Source organism: Schistocerca americana, chromosome X (assembly GCF_021461395.2).
Source record: "Schistocerca americana isolate TAMUIC-IGC-003095 chromosome X, iqSchAmer2.1, whole genome shotgun sequence".
Lineage (NCBI taxonomy): Eukaryota > Metazoa > Arthropoda > Insecta > Orthoptera > Acrididae > Schistocerca > Schistocerca americana.
This window is the reverse complement of record NC_060130.1, coordinates 290,302,630-290,320,413: the sequence shown is the minus strand read 5'-3', so window position 1 is coordinate 290,320,413 and position 17,784 is coordinate 290,302,630. Positions and strand designations below refer to the sequence as shown.

General features: G+C 40.7%; 1 protein-coding gene and 1 non-coding gene across 3 annotated transcripts in view; both read right to left on the bottom strand.

Moving 5' to 3' along the window:
* LOC124556842 (cAMP-specific 3',5'-cyclic phosphodiesterase-like) overlaps positions 1-17,784 on the bottom strand; it is a 931,691-nt gene that overhangs the window by 210,078 nt on the left and 703,829 nt on the right. The window lies entirely within an intron of this gene.
* On the bottom strand, positions 17,360-17,443 carry Trnas-aga. Its single transcript is given in 2 exon segments — positions 17,360-17,394; positions 17,404-17,443. It is a non-coding gene; the product is annotated as a tRNA-Ser (tRNA).

Genomic DNA, 17,784 nt, shown 5'->3' with positions numbered 1-17,784 from the left:
TGTTGGATGAACATCCGCAACTGAGCATTATAGCAGAGGTTGAAAACACCGCTTCAATTGTAAATTAATTTATTTTCACACGACCGGTTCCGGACTGTTATAAGCCTATCCTCAGGTGTCGTACTGGAAATAATTTTCACATGCTGCAACACACTTAAAAAACTAAAAACAATTTTTTTAAAAAAGTTTTAGAAACTTTTAAATACATGTCGAAATTGCCGGGCGGGCTAGGTGCTGTCAAAACTATGTCAATGCGCAAGTGGCACCAGACAGTACTTCGGACGACTGCCTGTGTAGGGAATATATACAAACGATATCACGACATTTACGCTGTGCTGTGGTCCCCCGAGCGACGTGTGCTGTTTTGAGTTTTGTTATGTGTTGCAGCGTGTGAAAATTATCTCCCGTCTTTTGCGATTTCCAGTACGACACCTGAGAATGGGCTTACAACAGTCCGAAACCGGTCGTGTGAAAATAAAGTAATTTACAGCTGAAGTGGTATTTTCAACCTCTGCTTTATCAACTCTATTTGATTCTAAGAGCAACCATGTGCTTAAATTGTAACGTCCATAACACCTGCACATTCCATACACTTCGCCTATCCTTCCATATCCAGCAAAGTAGTCCACAAGATGGATCCACGACCAGTACTCTTCACCATTTGAATTCCCAGCAAGTCTCCCTACATCCTAACCTTCCAGTAAACCAGACTAATGGGATCCAATCAAATAATCACTATCTACAAACTCTGAAGGCCAGTTCCAAGGTTAATTTTAACAGACTACCCCTTTCCGACTTAGAAACTGGTTCAGTTGGTGATTTCCTGTTTGGAAATTTGTGGTAAGGTCCTATGGGACCAAACTGCTGAGGTCATCGGTCCCTAAACTTACACACGACTTAACCTAACTTAAATTAACTTAAGCTAAGCAAACACACCCATGCCCGAGGAAGGACTCGAACCTACGACGGGGAAGCCGCGCAAACCGTGGCAAGGCGCCCAAGACCACGCGGCTACACCGCGCGGCCTGTGATTTCCTGTCAGAGGGGTCACAGTTCGCACTAACTGACGGCAAGTCATCGAGTAAAATAGAAGTGATTTCTGGCGTTTTCCGAGGTAATGTTATAGGCACTCTGCTGTTCCTCAACTATATGAACGATTTAGAAGACAATATGAGCTACCGTCTTACGTTGTTTGCAGATGATGCTGTCGTTTATCGTCTAGTTCAGTCACCAAAAGATTAAAACCAATTGCAAAACGAATTAGCTAAGATACCTGCAGGGTGTTAAAATTGGTAATTGACCCTAAATAACGAAAAATGTGAGGTCATCCACATGAGTGCTAAAAGGAGTCCGTTAAACTTCGATTACATGGTAAATCAATCATATCTGAAGTCCGTAAATCCAACTAAATACCTAGGAATTACAATTACGAACAACTTAAATTGGAAAGAACACACAAAAAAATGTTGTGGACAAAGCGAACCAAAGACTGCGTTGGCTTGTCTGAACACTTAGAAGATGCAGGAGATCTGCTAAAGAGACTCCGTACACTACGCTTGTCCGTCCTCCTTTGGAGTACTGCTACGCGGTGTGGGATCCTTATCAGATTGAAATTTCGGAGTACATCGAGAAAGTATTATTTCGAAATAGTGGAGAGAACGTCACGGACATGATTCAGGATTTTAGGTGGACATCATTAAAACAAAGGCGTTTATTTCAGTCACCAACTTCCTCCTCCGAATGCAAAAATATTTTGTTGACGCCGATCTACATTACTGTGAAGGTGGTTCGATGAACCCTCCGCCAGGCATTCTGCATAGTAGCCGTGTGGATGTGGAATGTTGGTATATTAAGTATGTTGTGACAATTCGGAACAGACATTACTTTAAGTTATACCCTGGTACGAAGTTATATAGGTTTACAGAAGGACTGATTCCGACATAAAAAGTCCTAGAGTCACATTATACTGAAACGAGTAAACAAGAAGATAATGTAACGCGGGATACACAGAGGTAGTACGCTAAAAAGTCCTACTGGTTACACAATACGAAATGATAAATCACCGTTGGTACACGTTAATGACTATGTATCTAAATTAACAATAACATGTTCTTTTGTATGTCCGATATAAATTGTTTCAAAAGCTACGGGTGGAAAATTGTATATTTGTTCATAAGGGTGTTTCAAAAATGACTGGTAAATTTGAAACGGCAATAAAAACTAAACGAGCAGCGATAGAAATACACCGTTTGTTGCAATATGCTTGGGACAACAGTACATTTTCAGGCAGACAAACTTTCGAAATTACAGTAGTTACAATTTTCAACAACAGATGGCGCTGCGGTCTGGGAAACTGTATAGTACGATATTTTCCACATATCCACCATGCGTAGCAATAATATGGCGTAGTCTCTGAATGAAATTACCCGAAACCTTTGACAACGTGTCTGGCGGAATGGCTTCACATGCAGATGAGATGTACTGCTTCAGCTGTTCAATTGTTTCTGGATTCTGGCGGTACACCTGGTCTTTCAAGTGTCCCTACAGAAAGAAGTCACAGGGGTTCATGTCTGGCGAATAGGGAGGCCAATCCACGCCGCCTCCTGTATGTTTCGGACAGCCCAAAGCAATCACACGATCATCGAAATATTCATTCAGGAAATTAAAGACGTCGGCCGTGCGATGTGGCCGGGCACCATCTTGCATAAACCACGAGGTGTTCGCAGTGTCGTCTAAGGCAGTTTGTACCGCCACAAATTCACGAAGAATGCCCAGATAGCGTGATGAAGTAATCGTTTCGGATCTGAAAAATGGGCCAATGATTCCTTTGGAAGAAATGGCGGCCCAGACCAGTACTTTTTGAGGATGCAGGGACGATGGGACTGCAACATGGGCTTTTCGGTTCCCCATATGCGCCAGTTCTGTTTATTGACGAAGCTGTCCAGGTAAAAATAAGCTTCGTCAGTAAACCAAATGCTGCCCACATGCATATCGCCGTCATCAATCCTGTGCACTATATCGTTAGCGAATGTCTCTCGTGCAGCAATGGTAGCGGCGCTGAGGGGTTGCCGCGTTTGAATTTTGTATGGATAGAGGTGTAAACTCTGGCGCATGAGACGATACATGGACGTTGGCGTCATTTGGACCGCAGCTGCAACACGGCGAACGGAAACCCGAGGCCGCTGTTGGATCACCTGCTGCACTAGCTGCGCGTTGCCCTCTGTGGTTGCCGTACGCGGTCGCCCTACCTTTCCAGCACGTTCATCCGTCACGTTCCCGGTTCGTTGAAATTTTTCAAACAGATCCTTTATTGTATCGCTTTTCGGTCCTTTGGTTACATTAAACCTCCGTTGAAAACTTCGTCTTGTTGCAACAACACTTTGTTCTAGGCGGTGGAATTCCAACACCAGAAAAATCCTCTGTTCTAAGGAATAAACCATGTTGTCTACAGCACACTTGCACGTTGTGAACAGCACGCGCTTACAGCAGAAAGACGACGTACAGAATGGCGTACCCACAGACTGCGTTGTCTTCTATATCTTTCACATCACTTGCAGCGCCATCTGTTGTTGAAAATTGTAACTATTGTAATTTCGAAAGTTTGTCTGCCTGAAAATGTACTGTTGTAGCAAAGCATATTGCAACAAACGGTGTATTTCTATCACTGCTCGTTTAGTTTTTATTGCCGTTTCAAATATACCGGTCGTTTTTGAAACACCCTGTATCTGTAAGCACTATCTAGACCAGTGCTTCCCAACCTTTTCGGCTGGTGGACCCCTTCTTCAGTCGAAAATCCATGGCGGACCCCTAGTCAGTCAAGAGCACAGTAACTTTAAATTTCAGAGCGAAACCCATGAGAACTGAAAGCTTCTTAATGCAAGTTCCATGTTCCCAATGACCCCCCCCCCCCCCGCCCCCCCCCGCCCCCCCCCCCCGAAGTATCAATTGTCTTTGGTTTAGAGATGAATGAAAACAACTTGAAGGTCAAAAATCGACTTATGAAATAGGCAGTGCACTAACAAAGCAAATTTAACATTTAATGATGCCTGGGGCCGCATACGTGCAAGCGAGCGCTGTGATTGGTCTACAAACCTCGCTCCGGGCATGCGTAAAAGGTTTCAGCGCATCTACCGCCATGAGCCAGCGCCCAAACGACCCCAGTATTGTTGCGAAACAGTCGATCAGAGAAGCCGCATTCTCCGGCACTAAACTGTGTATGTGTTCTCACTTAGGAACCGCAAAGGCTGCTTGGGAATACGGCCTGAAGTAAATGTGCACATGTTTTTCACACGAAAAAAAATAGTGATGAATTTGATTTTCACATTTTTATTCAATAATTTTACTCATTATTTTAAACTATTTGGTGAAGGGTGGCCGCGGACCCCCTAGAAAGAGCCGGCGGACCCCTAAGGGGTCCGCGGACCACACGTTGGGAAGCCCTGATCTAGACTGTGCACCGGAGTTGAGCATCTGCTACAAACAAAATGAGCTCTATCCTTGTTCATCTGTGCCCTTTGTTTACCAGCCAACTAACTGACCGACGTCAATTTTATCATACGGACGGCTGGAAGACATATTTAGCAGCAATCGGATAACGAATGTTTTTTCTGTCAAACTTCTTACACCAATAACGAGTTTTGAAAGATTGGAGAGGCGTTTTACGGGTGGTCGAAAAGCTTGGCAACTATGGAATTTGGAAAAATATTTTTCTTTCTGATGCTTTAAGCCCTCTGTAGCCTCTTCCTGTTTGAAGATGCCAGTATTTTCCGGTTGTAGTTCATTAACAGTCGAAAAACTTATTTTTGTTCTTTTGCAACAGTTGCCTTTGACCGGTCAGCTTTATCGCTCCTGTTATTGCTGACATTATTACGTCCCACTGTTTGTAGTCTCCATAAAGAAAATAATAGAATGTTGTTTCTCAGTCATGCAGACTGCCGTCTTCCTTCCGCGGAATCTTAATCGGCTGACTTAAAAAACCATTTATACAAATTACTACATCTTTTGTAAACAACAGAGGCCTTTATCAGTTTTTTGTAAGTAAAAAAGATGTTAAAATATTCTATCATTTTCATTAAAAAGAAACAAAAGGAATCATACTGACACACGAACGTCCTTATTCAGATAATATTTAGTACAAGCGTGTACGCCAAGCTGACGCATACCACCTTATCCGACGTAAATGTTCGACATAATGTAATTTTATTCACTCCCACATAAAATTCACATCGAAACGCCGATATGCGATTCTGTCAGGTTCCTTGTTCAGTGTAATGCCAGTCTAGAATGTAGCCTTGTGATAATTTTTTGTTATTTTGATGAGGAAAGCAAAGCCAAAACAGAATCTCTAAGTAGCACCTATTCTAATTATAGGTATATAGCTCTGACACTTTTTTTTGTAAGATTTCTTGTGGAAAAATGCTATTCATTTTTTTTATGTTCGGTTAATAGGCGACGCCCTCATCCGGGCAACTGAAGTAAATTTGAAGGATAGCGGATCGTTATGACTGTGCAAAAAGCAATTTCAGTGGTTGCAGCGCTTAATTTTATATCCTTACTTGTGAAAATTACACCATTAACATTTAGCCTCACCTACTGCACAAGCCGACAACAGAGTGTACAAAGCACTAAAACTATGCGGCGAGCCAAAAACCAGAATGTGGTTCAGCCAGCACAAGTTACCATAAAAGCCTTTATAACTCGTGACATCAAATCAAGTAGGCTTTGAATGCGAGAAGATGTGTGGAATTCCAGAGGCTTTCTATTGCTGTTTCGGGTCCTTTCTCACAGTGCGGATAAGAATCAGGAAGACATTTTGAAACAGTTAGACGGGCACTTCGATGTTCGAAAATACCTACCGGGTCACACTGAAAAAAGAGCTATCATTTTATGCTCTCCGACTTCATTCTCGTACTGATCGCCGTCTACAGTACCCTAAAATCAAAGCGAGTCTTCTAAAAATACACACTGTATCCCAAATCAATCATATTATTGTCAGATATAATGTTGGAAGTACGAGTTGGAAATGACGTTCACACCTATAATGTCTCAGGCATACTCCAACATTTTAGTTCAACTGAAAGAACGTGTAAAGGCATTGTGATTTGCTGGCAGCTAACATGACATAATGTGTAGTGATGAGCCTCAGCACACCTGGGAGAGTTTTTCGTGTTGGCACCAGGCGTATACTATTATCCCTCTCGCAATGATTTAATTAAGATTTCGAGCTACTCCTGTACTTCCATCGAATGATCTGCATCGATGTATTGTCCGCTGGGATCGTGCAGGTGTGTATTCTTTTATTTTTGAATATCATATCTTGGTTAAAAAAGGGGGCGGGATAAAACATATGCGGAAATATGCACGAGGAACCGTGAATTTTCAGTCCTTCTAAGGAAGTCTCAGTTTCAAAGTACCCAAAAGTCAAAGTTATCTCCCTTGTCAAACACACATAGAAGAAACACATTTCATAACTGACAAGGACATTACCGGCACTAATCAAGTATGTTTACGTATCGGTCATTTTTATCTTCCAAACACACTCCATGTTCCAGACAATGATAAGTCATGATCATTTAATTGTTTCCCCAATTACGTACATCATATCTTACACTTGAAGTATAGAATAAGTACGTATTGTAATTATTATATAAAGGATGATTCTGTGATGATGTTACAGACTATCAGGTATGACGGAGAAGGAGTAAGGAATCCCGGTGCGGATACGACCGAGTCGAAAGTTAAAAGCGGAAATCGTTCTTCTACCTGTGACTCCGGAATACTCGTACCGGTACTGTTGTTACTAAGATTGTAAGGTAGGCAACTTTCAGAGGTAGTAGTATGGACCAAAACAAGAAAAAAAGTTAAGTAAACATGGTCTCCAAAATGCATACCTTTAAGGCTATGAGCATTTGTTCGTCTTCGATACTGTGAAATACATCTCTTCTATTGAACAAGTAAGCATAAGTCTTAAGGTATGCACTTCAGAGCGCATGTTTACTAGACTTTTTTCTTATTTTAGTACATACTACCATCTCTGAAAGTTACCTACCTTACGATCTTAGCAACGACAGTACCGATAAATGTATTCCACCGTCAGAGGTATCGGAACGATTCTCGATTTTAACTTTCGACCCAGTCGTTTCCCGAGTAGCATCGCTTACCTCAGATTGATACATTTAGCCTTCTCCATGATCACTGAAAGTTTGTAGCATCATCACTGAATCACCCTCCAAATAGTATTCTATACGTTTCAGTACAATAAACAGGGTGATCAAAAAGTCAGTGTAAATTTGAAAACATAATAAACCACGGAATAATGTAGATAGAGAGGTAAAAGTTGACACACATGCTTGGAATGGCATAGTGTGCTATAAAAAAAAAAAAAAAAAAAAAAAAAAAACTAATTTCACAAAACGTCCGACAGGTGGCGCTGGACAGTAAAACTGCTACCGTGACGGGTGAGAGGTACGCCGATATGTTACAGAATCGCATCATCCCCAGTCTGGCTGATAAACAGCTGCAAGAACGTATGATGTTTATGCAGGATGGCGCTCCACCCCATGTTGCTAGACGCGTGAAAGATCTCTTGCGCGCGTCGTTTGGTGATGATCCTGCGATCTGTCGCCAATTTCGTCATCCTTGGCCTTCCAGGTCACCAGACCTCAGTCCGTGCAATTATTGGCTTTGGGGTTACCTGAAGTCGCAAGTGTATCGTCATCGACCGACATTTCTAGGGATGCTGAAAGGCAACATCCGACGCCAATGCCTCACCACAACTCCGGACATGCTTTACAGTGCTGTTCACAACATTATTCCTCGACTACAGCTGTTGTTGAGGAATGATGGTTGACATATTGAGCATTTCAAAAATGGTTCAAATGGCTCTGAGCACTATGGGACTTAACAGCTGTGGTCATCAGTCCCCTAGAACTTAGAACTACTTAAACCTAACTAACCTAAGGACATCACACACATCCATGCCCGAAGCAGGACTCGAACCTGCGACCGTAGCAGTCGCGCGGTTCCGGACTGCGCGCCTAGAACCGCGAGACCACCGCGGCCGGCCTATTGAGCATTTCCTGTAAAGAGCATCATCTTTGCTTTGTCTTACTTTGTTATGCTAATTATTGCTATTCTGATCAGATGAAGCGCCATCTGTCGGACATTTTTTGAACTTTTGTGTTTGTTTGGTTTTTAATAAAACCCCATGTCATTCCAAGCATGTGGGTCAATTTGTACCTCTCTATCTACAGTATTCCGTGATTTATTCAGTTTTCACACTTACACTGACTTTTTGATCACCCGGTACGTGCGCGACAATCCTAGAAAGTCGTTGTGCTTTTGTTGTTGAAATAGACGCTTATTGCAGTAGCACGCAGGCTCCGAAACTTCGTTCAACTGCAGTTTCACATAGAGCACAAAGTGTTGCCAGGAAGCAGTTGCTATGTGAAGGCGTATCTCATAAATATGACAGTTATTCGGAGGTAGTCACATGTGTTTTTTTTTTATAACAAAGCGTTTGATTGTGTACATCATGTTACACTCTTAGAAAAACTCAAGTTCTATGGAACTGATGCCTTTACACGCAACTGGTTTAAATCATACCTAGTAAAGAGAATGCAAAAATTTGTGCTGAATAACTCAGAAGCCGGCCGGTGTGGCAGCTCGGTTCTAGGCGCTTCAGTCTGGAACCGCGTGACCGCTACGGTCGCAGGTTCGAATCCTGCCTCGGGCATGGATGTGTGTGATGTCCTTAGGTTAGTTAGGTTTAAGTAGTTCCAAGTTCTAGGGGACTGATGACCACAGATGTTAAGTCCCATAGTGCTCAGAGCCATTTGAACCAATAATTCAGAAAGTGTTGGAAAATTAGAAACTTTTTGTGACTGGGGAGAAATCACAAAGTGAGTCCCACACGATTCACTTTTGGATCCACTCCTATTCCGTATATATGTGAATGACCTTCCACTTAACATTCTAGAAGCAGAATAGGTGCTTTTTGCAGACGATATTGTTGTTATAGTAAATCCAATTAGAGAGAAAACAACAGAAGAGATTGCCAATGAAATTTCACAAAAACTTATTAAGTAGTTCTCTACAACGCATCATCCCTAAATTTTGAGCAAACACATACTATTCAGTTCTGTACAACAGTCATACCAAACAATTGACGTAGCACATGAACAGGAGTCGGTAAATAAGGTAGAACGCTCCAAATTTTTAGGTGTAAGTACGGATGAAAACTTGAACTGGAAGAAGCATATTACTGAGCTTCTAGAACAATTACATTCAGCTGCTTTTGCTCTTCGTACAATTAATTGCCTTGGAAACAAACAAATCAATCTCCTGGCGTATTTTGCACGTTTACACTTAGTAATGTCTTATGGAATAACTTTCTGGTGTAACTCATCACTTAGAAAGGAAGTACTGACTGCGCAAAAGCGAGCAATAAGAATAATATGACTTGTGGTGACCACCCGCGGTCACCATGTGCGTACCTCTACAAGGAATTGGGCGTTTTAACTGCTCCATCACAACACACATATTTGCTACTGAAACTAGTCATAATTAATCCATCACAATTGGAGAAGAATAGTGATATCCATTCCTAAAATACTAGAGGAAAAAATTATCTTTATTAACTATTATTAAAGATGATGGGACTCAGAAAGTATTTCAGTAAGCAGCAGCAAAAATTTTAGATCATTTGGTCAATACCATAAATATATAACAGTTAGCAAAGCAAGTTCTAAATCTAATCTAAAAACGTTTCTCCGGGACAATTCCTTTAATACCATGGGCAAATTTCTATTTAAAAACAGGCAACATGTAAAAAGACTAGTTTTTAAGTTTAGTGACATGAGCAGAGCTATAACATTGTGTGTTCGTTAATGTTAACATTAATCACGTATACATATCCCGAACTGACTCGGTAAAAGAATCGTTCAAATGATCTATTGAAAATGCAACCCTACACGTTTTAAACATAATTTTCTGTCTCGCAATATTGACAACAATCTTGCACTTTACGTTATTGTCACAAGACGATCAACCGGATACACATGAAATTCCGCCATTAAACAGAAGTCGATATTATTAAACTATGGACAAGAGATTCTTTACGAAAATATGGTACGGATTCCGTAGCTCGTTAAATCTGACATTTCCCCAAAATGCCTGCAGAAGTGCACTTTTTCTTATATATTTCCACGCATATTGGCACGTTTACAACCAGATTATAATATTCACCTTTGAAAAGAAAGAAGACACTTTCACCATTGTCAGTCAATTATTACGAAACAGTTAGTAGATAAAGACATACAAAAACGCAAACCATGACGCACCAGAAAGCCGCACTCTATTAATGCAAGCCATGACACCTGTCACAGGTCTCCAGCCAAGTGTCAAAAAAGGAGCTGACCCTCTGCAATCAGCAGCCGATCGCTGTCATACGGATGAGGTACCAGTCACCCTGAGTAACATCTCAATTTATGATCCTCTGCTGATTTTATGGCTCATCCTGTTCCCTTCGGCCAATAGTCTCATGGTTGCAGTATAGTGTCCCGTAAGTACTGCATTTATACGAGGCGAAAAATCACGGCCACAATATCTGTATCTTTAAAATTCCAGCTGAGCCCTTTGGCGTGATCCATTACGAATTTTCGCAGCTCTTAGATAGTAATACATAACGACGATCTCTTCTCTACATTTCATATACACGTAATTTGAGCGTTTAAATGGAGCTGCTTGCTCCTGCATACTTCCTTCAACGTTTGTAAATTTTACACACTGGGCTTTTGAAGTCAGTGTCACTCTTCCTCCGGTCAAAGTGTTTGAAGAATTCTCTGAAATTTGTTAAGTTACTAATAGTTTTCGTTAAGAGTGTTTCGCGGCCGTTGCTGGCGCCTGGAAAAGTCTTAAGGCAGATGAGATTGAAACAAAAGCTGTCCGTGTCCTCAGTGTCTTACGGGAGGTACAAAAGTTATGAGCAGCTGAGGTTTTCTTCGGACAGCCTCTCACGAAACTCTGAAGAGAACTACAAAAAGTTTCACTTCGGAAGTCATAACAACATCTGCACTGAAAAGAACCGTGACACTGTTCATTTTCTCCCAGTCACTACTAGTCCAGGCAAATTAGGAAAAATGGGGGAAAAATTTGTAAAGTTTTGAAATTTTGAGGAAACACTTAGGGGATGTAGAAGTAAACAAACAAGAAAGTTCCCTCCCCCGATCCTCCCCTTAATATAATTTATTTTCCTTTTTCCAAACTTTACCAAAAAGATTCATTTAATGAAGTTATCTGTGTGACAGAAAATATTTCTGGTGAAATTCTTCTCAGAGAAAGTCAAATGCACGTTTAAGCACGGTAATTAATTTATGAGCGCTAAAATTTGAAGTTATAAAAAGTGAAATTTCTTTTAAAACAGACTTTTATTTATACAGAACAATTTTACTATATAGTCTTTACTTAAGATTTATGCAGCTTAAATTATTGGAATGAAAACAAATTTTCATGAAAATTAAGAATTACTGTAAAACTAATAAACAATTACTTTTGTTGAAATATATTTACAATCATAGGTACAGCATGTAGACAATTAAAATACCCCAACATCTATCGAAGACATAAATTCTTGTAAATTTTTTAAAATATAAAACCATCATCCAAATCTTCTGTCAAATCACTGCGAAGCACATTAGTCCAGCTTTGTCCACGACAGTTTTTGCACATCATTGTGCAATGTAGGTCAGCCTTCACACATCCGCATTTTCTTCAGCAGCCTTGAGGGCATCCGCATGAAATCAATAGCAGTAATTTCTCTGGAGAAGATGGTCGTTTCATGTGAATCGGGAAGACGGATGAGTTTGATTCCCTCCAGCCTCAGTTTATGGGATCCAAGTTCTTCGCCAGTCATAGCTGGACTTGTAGGTAAACTCGGTAAGAATGGAGGCGTTCTGCATCAGTAGTGGGTGACAAACGGGAGAGTATGAAGGCATTGTTTACCTACCCACAAGTACATTAAAACACTTAAATCGAATGGCATTTAAGTTGTCATCATCAGGACTCTTTGCTGTTTTTATGTAGGGAGAAAGTGCACAAATTTCTCTCCTGCTTTTGCAATGGTATCAGAAGAGGAAGCAGGATCGTTGAATATCCGTGGAATATTATGCAGCTGGGGATACCGGTTGAATAGTTAGAAAGCTTGCCGCTTTCCTTTCCCAAACAATTGTTGAAGTGCTGTCGCAACCACCTACTGCATGAAGAAACAGTACTGAATGCTTGCATTCATGAATGAGTGAGGAGTTACGTATATCTTGAGAACTGTAACACCCTGTTCTGATGCTACCTTTACCTTCCTCCATCAGGGTTATGTCTGTGTCGTCTGGAGCAAGAGAGATAAGCAGCACAAGAAATCTACAACTTGACCCATTATAATCACCTCTGGTAAAATGTTGAGGCATTTGTTGCTTTTGCAACAATTTCAACATTTGCATCGGCATCCGCAATGCTGGTTTCAATACCAAAGCTGTCTCGTTTTTGCACAAGCAGTATAATAAAATTCTCTTATTGCTGAGGTTGCTAAGAAAATTTCTGGTGAAGTCCGCTACATCGTTCGCCTTTGGCGTTCAATAGTTTTTATGTTCAGAGAACTTTCTGAATATCCGTCAAATACAACAGTAACATCACCCTTATAATGTCTCTGAATATAGGTTATTACGGTTTTACAAATGTCACCAAAAGTTCCATTCCTGGTCCACAAGACGTGGGTAAGAGACCCTCCATCTATCACAAAGAACTGCGATTCAATATTCCTTTCAGGTACTTGACTGAAAAGATTGTACAGCGACGACTTTTTCGTTTTCCTCATCAATCCACTACTGTCAAACAGAGACATTGGTACACTCGATAATTCGTGCGTGAAGCAATCCTATAAATCATCAGGTGAATGAAACGTGCACAGTATTCTCTGAAATAACTGCGTTGTATCTACTCCAGTTATATTTTTTCAAGCCTAACAGTTGACATGCACATTGCCCTAACCATGCTGGATCGCTGAAGCTTCAGAGAACCAAATTTTGGCGAGACAGTAACTATTGTTCGAAGAGCTTCTTCACCAACAGACACAGCTTTGTAGCAGTTTACTTCTTGAGAAGCTACTAATCTAGATCCTAATGAATACAATTTCTCCTTATAAACAAAAGGAGCGTGTTGGTGCACCCATAGCTGAAATGTTTTGCGAATTTTCTTGAAACGTGACGTCGACGTTGGTATCTTGAGGGTGACCTCTTTTTCGGATAGAGTAGGGGTTCGACACTAATTTACTTTATCAATCTTGATGATAACAGGCTTCTGCCGCTACTAAACACATAACACAGTTGATACGTTCGGCAACCTTTCTACTGAAATCATCATAGCGTTTCTCTGCTTTTTCAAGCAGCGTATGTTTCACAGTTAAAGAGCGAACTTCAAACACGCCACGGCGTTTGTGGAGTGGATTTTTTTGTTTCCGCCTCTATGTCACACTTTTCATCACGTATGAAACAGTCTTTTTAGAAACTGAGTGGATAAGAGAAAGAGGGTCTCAAACTTTTATCATCTGCTTGTGCAATATTCTGATTAAGTAGTTTCCTTTATTACGTTCCTTAATATATTCACGACGACATACCTTAAGCACTTCAATCAGTCCAGCGTTCTGTAGAAGATTATGAGCCCCATCCTTCCCTTCCTTGCTGACGCGTATCAGAGTTTCCAAGCACTTCGCCACTATTGATTTCTCTCCTTCCGGAACAGATTTACCACAAACAAAACAGGTAATAGGGTCCAGCATTATTGTTTCCTCAGTCCAGACGAAAGAAATGAGACTAAGAAGAAGCACTTCATAACACCACTAACTAATAAATACTGTCACAAAAACAGAATTGTCTGGCACAACTTTGACAGTTCACAACATTAATTCATATGAACTGGGCACTGGGTGGGAAGAAAGAGCAGCGACAATAGTGGTAGGGGAGCGCTGAATGAATGGGAAAAGGAACTTGACGTTTTCATTTTAGGCTCGTACTCCTGATTTCAACAATATTGATCGCAAAAGAAATACCATCAAGTAGGATATATAGGCTACGAAATATTTCCATACAATTAATTACACTTTTCATACATTTCAAAGTGACAAAAACTGCAAACTATTACGTTAACAGAATTCTATTCCAATGCTTATGTATCAAATACCATTCGTATAAATGAAAAGATGCACAAGATCTTTTTCGTGTACAGTTTTGCGAGGAATATATTTACTAATAAGAGCTCTGTTCGAAAAATGAGCCTTTTTGCGTATAAATTTAAAATAGGGTACAAATTGACCTGGATGGGATAAAGGGGGTGACACCTCCCCCCCTCCCCTACGAAGGGGAACTTTTCTGTTTCTTATTACTACAGCCCGGATGAGTATTTTTCCGAAGTTTCAAAACGTTATAAATTTTTCCCCCATTTGCTGATTTTCTTACTAATTTGCCTGGGGTGTACTCATCTCCGTAATATTCACAGTGGGCATTGATACGTCACAGATATCTGTGGCTGCAAAATATTGCTCCCCAGAATTTGTGGTTTTCAGCTGTCCAAAATGGGACTATTAGGGAACTCGTCTATTGGGTTATGATATTACACGGTAGTTAGTAATAGATGTAGAGACATGACACTACAAAAATGTCTTAGTCTATAGAATATCCAGAATTTAACTGCAGCCCTTTCGAATGACTGAGATGGAGAACGAAACTGTGCATGATGTTTGTTTTCCATAGACAGTTCGCTGATGGCGGTGGTTTTAACGACAGAGAGTTGTTTTCCTATAGCGTATCTCAAACGACAGGAGCAGTTCCGGTAACGCAGGAGCAATCTGTGCCAAGATCACCGCCACTAGAGGGTATTACGGCACGAGCCGCGGCAACGCCAGGAAGTTGTCACGCCGACGTGGGTCCACAACACGTTACTTACCAGTCTTAGCAGCTGCTAGACATATAACTGTTTCCAGTTAATCGTGCTCATAGCAGTATTAAATAACTCAAAGTATGCTCGATACACAGTAGGCTAGTTCAGACTGTTGCAGGAGGGATGACTAGAGTTTTTCCGAGACTAACTATAGCAATGAGCTTCGTTAACTCTAATGGTAGTTGCTTCGATGCTGATTATAATAGTAGTAGTAGTAGTAGTAGTAGTAGTAGTAGTAGTCAGCCAAATTGCAGTGCAAGACTTGTATGCATTAAAAAAATGAATCAAGCAGTAAATCCAACAAATTTTAGATCATACTTTCGCGTAGTGGTCATAATACATATTATTTCTCAAGTCAACACCCCCTTTTCTCAACACATACTAATCGTACAGGGATGACTGAGGTATCATTAGAAAGCCTTTTTTTTACCCGCTCCTGAGATTGCATACCGATTTCGCGCTAAACTTACTTTTCGTGTTAAATTTTAACATAAAAGACACTTACCTATCATAGGCAAAAGGGCATCATGGATGTCAAATTTCATACCTATATTTTACGAAGCTAACACGTTAATCACGAATAAGGGACTTCCTTTTCGTATTATCTTATTATAAATACCACATTATTTGTTTTAAAGTAGTGATTAACTGGATAATTCTTCTACAGCATTCTCATAGATAATAACTGTCACTACTGCTGTAGTCAATTATCTCTGCCGGTCGTACAGTTTGACTTTTCTAAACGAATTTACTTTCCGAAACGACAAACGTACTTATATGGAACAGACACCACTCTGATCCAGCAGAAATTATGAATTCAGACACGTACAGACGTTGGTGATGGACATCAGTTGGAATGTCAGTTTAATCAGTGAATATCTGTTTGTGATGAACATATCAGATTTTTCCTTCATGGTGTAACACCTCCCATTTGCGTTTGTCTATAATCAACGCAGAATATTCTCTGCAGAGAGTAAAAAATTTCTTTGTCAAATAGGTACGTGTTGATTTGTCCATCACTCTATAGGCACAATAAGACTACTTCGCTTTCCGCACACACAAGTAAGCTTAATGCCAACACACCCTTATGCGTTTGGCAAGAAGCGCAAAACGTATACGGGAAAATTAGCGTCAACATGTATCAATGACGTGAGCAGTATTTCCAGAGAAAAGCGGTATTTTTTATCTGTTTAAAAGCGATAAAATATATTGCAAGAAACGCTGACTGAAAATACCTTGCACCATTTTTGCAGAAAGACATGTTATCCCTGTTATCACCGCACATTTTTTAAATAGTCAAATATGATTGCTTCTTAAAACTTCGCAAGCGGACATACCTAAGAGGGGTGCAAAGATTCTTATACGAAGTTACAAGCACGTAACGAGAAACAGCATATTTGCAAGCGTGACTGTGAGACTCTGGCCCTGGTGTCGAGCTGTAAGTTTGCAGTGAGTGATAACGTAATCCCATTCACACTTGGTGCATTAATTTCGTACACCCACGTCGCGTGCACCAAGCGATGTGACGTAACTCTAGGACGTTAATTACTGTGCGACAAGGACCATCGTTAGAATCTGGGACATCCAATTTAAGTTTTCCGTGTTTCCCTAGATACCGAGTGTCAACGTGGCTCGGCGGTTTCTTAAGAACTCTCCTCAAGGCTGTGCAACGCACTGTTGCTTCTGATGTAAGTGGATACGTGACATAGCAACGAGATGGAAAGGAACTCCCGAGGTAATATCAAGGATATAATCAACTGGAAGTGTTTTGGCAGAGGAAAAGGAAGTATAATTATGAGGTGGCTAACTTTCATTATTCATCTTTTTCTGCCAACGTCATCGAAATGAGGTTCACATATATCAAAACAGAACGTTATTCATCAGCGGAAAATAATTTCTACTTTTGTTCGTTCGACCGGAACAACTATAAATCACATATCCAATCAAATTCCACGGAAAGGGAGGGGATGGAGAGACCACGTTAAGCAAATATTCCAATAGACAATTCGTAGAATGCTGTTCGTTGGGAGAAATGTGGCATATGATAATTCTTAGGCTAAATACGTTCTTAATAACATATACACATCAGTTGGTTCTACTAAAGATATGGTTGAAGATTCGACATCGAAGATCACACTGTTAAGTTCAGATATGCTGAATGTGATGTGATGAATAGTTTCCAGTTTTCATTATTGCAATTACTTAACCATTAAACTTCATCAGGCTCGGAACGGTTTGCGCTGATAGCCGGTCATGCCATTGCAAAAAATGGTTCAAATGGCTCTGAGCCCTATGGGACTTAACTTCTGAGGGCATCAGTCCCCTAGAACTTAGAACTTCTTAAACCTAACTAACCTAAGGACATCACACACATCCATGCCGGAGGCAGGATTCGAACCTGCGACCGCAGCGATCGCGCAGTTCTAGGCTCTAGCGCCTAGAACCGCTCGGCCACTCTGGCCGGCCATGCCATTGCATCTTCATTTATTTCATCCCCATTGATCCATTAGTTTCTGTGCATTTCATATACATGGTATTTAAAAAAAGTGTCACATATTCCTGCATGAGGTAGTGTTAGTCAAAACAAAAAAACAAAAAAGTTCCTGTTGTAATATGTCCCGAAACGAATACCTGTTGGTATATGGGCCGCTGAGATCTGCAGGTTACAGCCTGCATTTTATTTACAGATGAAGCAGGATTCAGAAGCGATGACAGAATAAATTACCACAATACGCACTTGTGGGCAGATGCAAATCCTCGAGTAATTATGGAGTGGGCGACAGGATCACTTATCAATATATG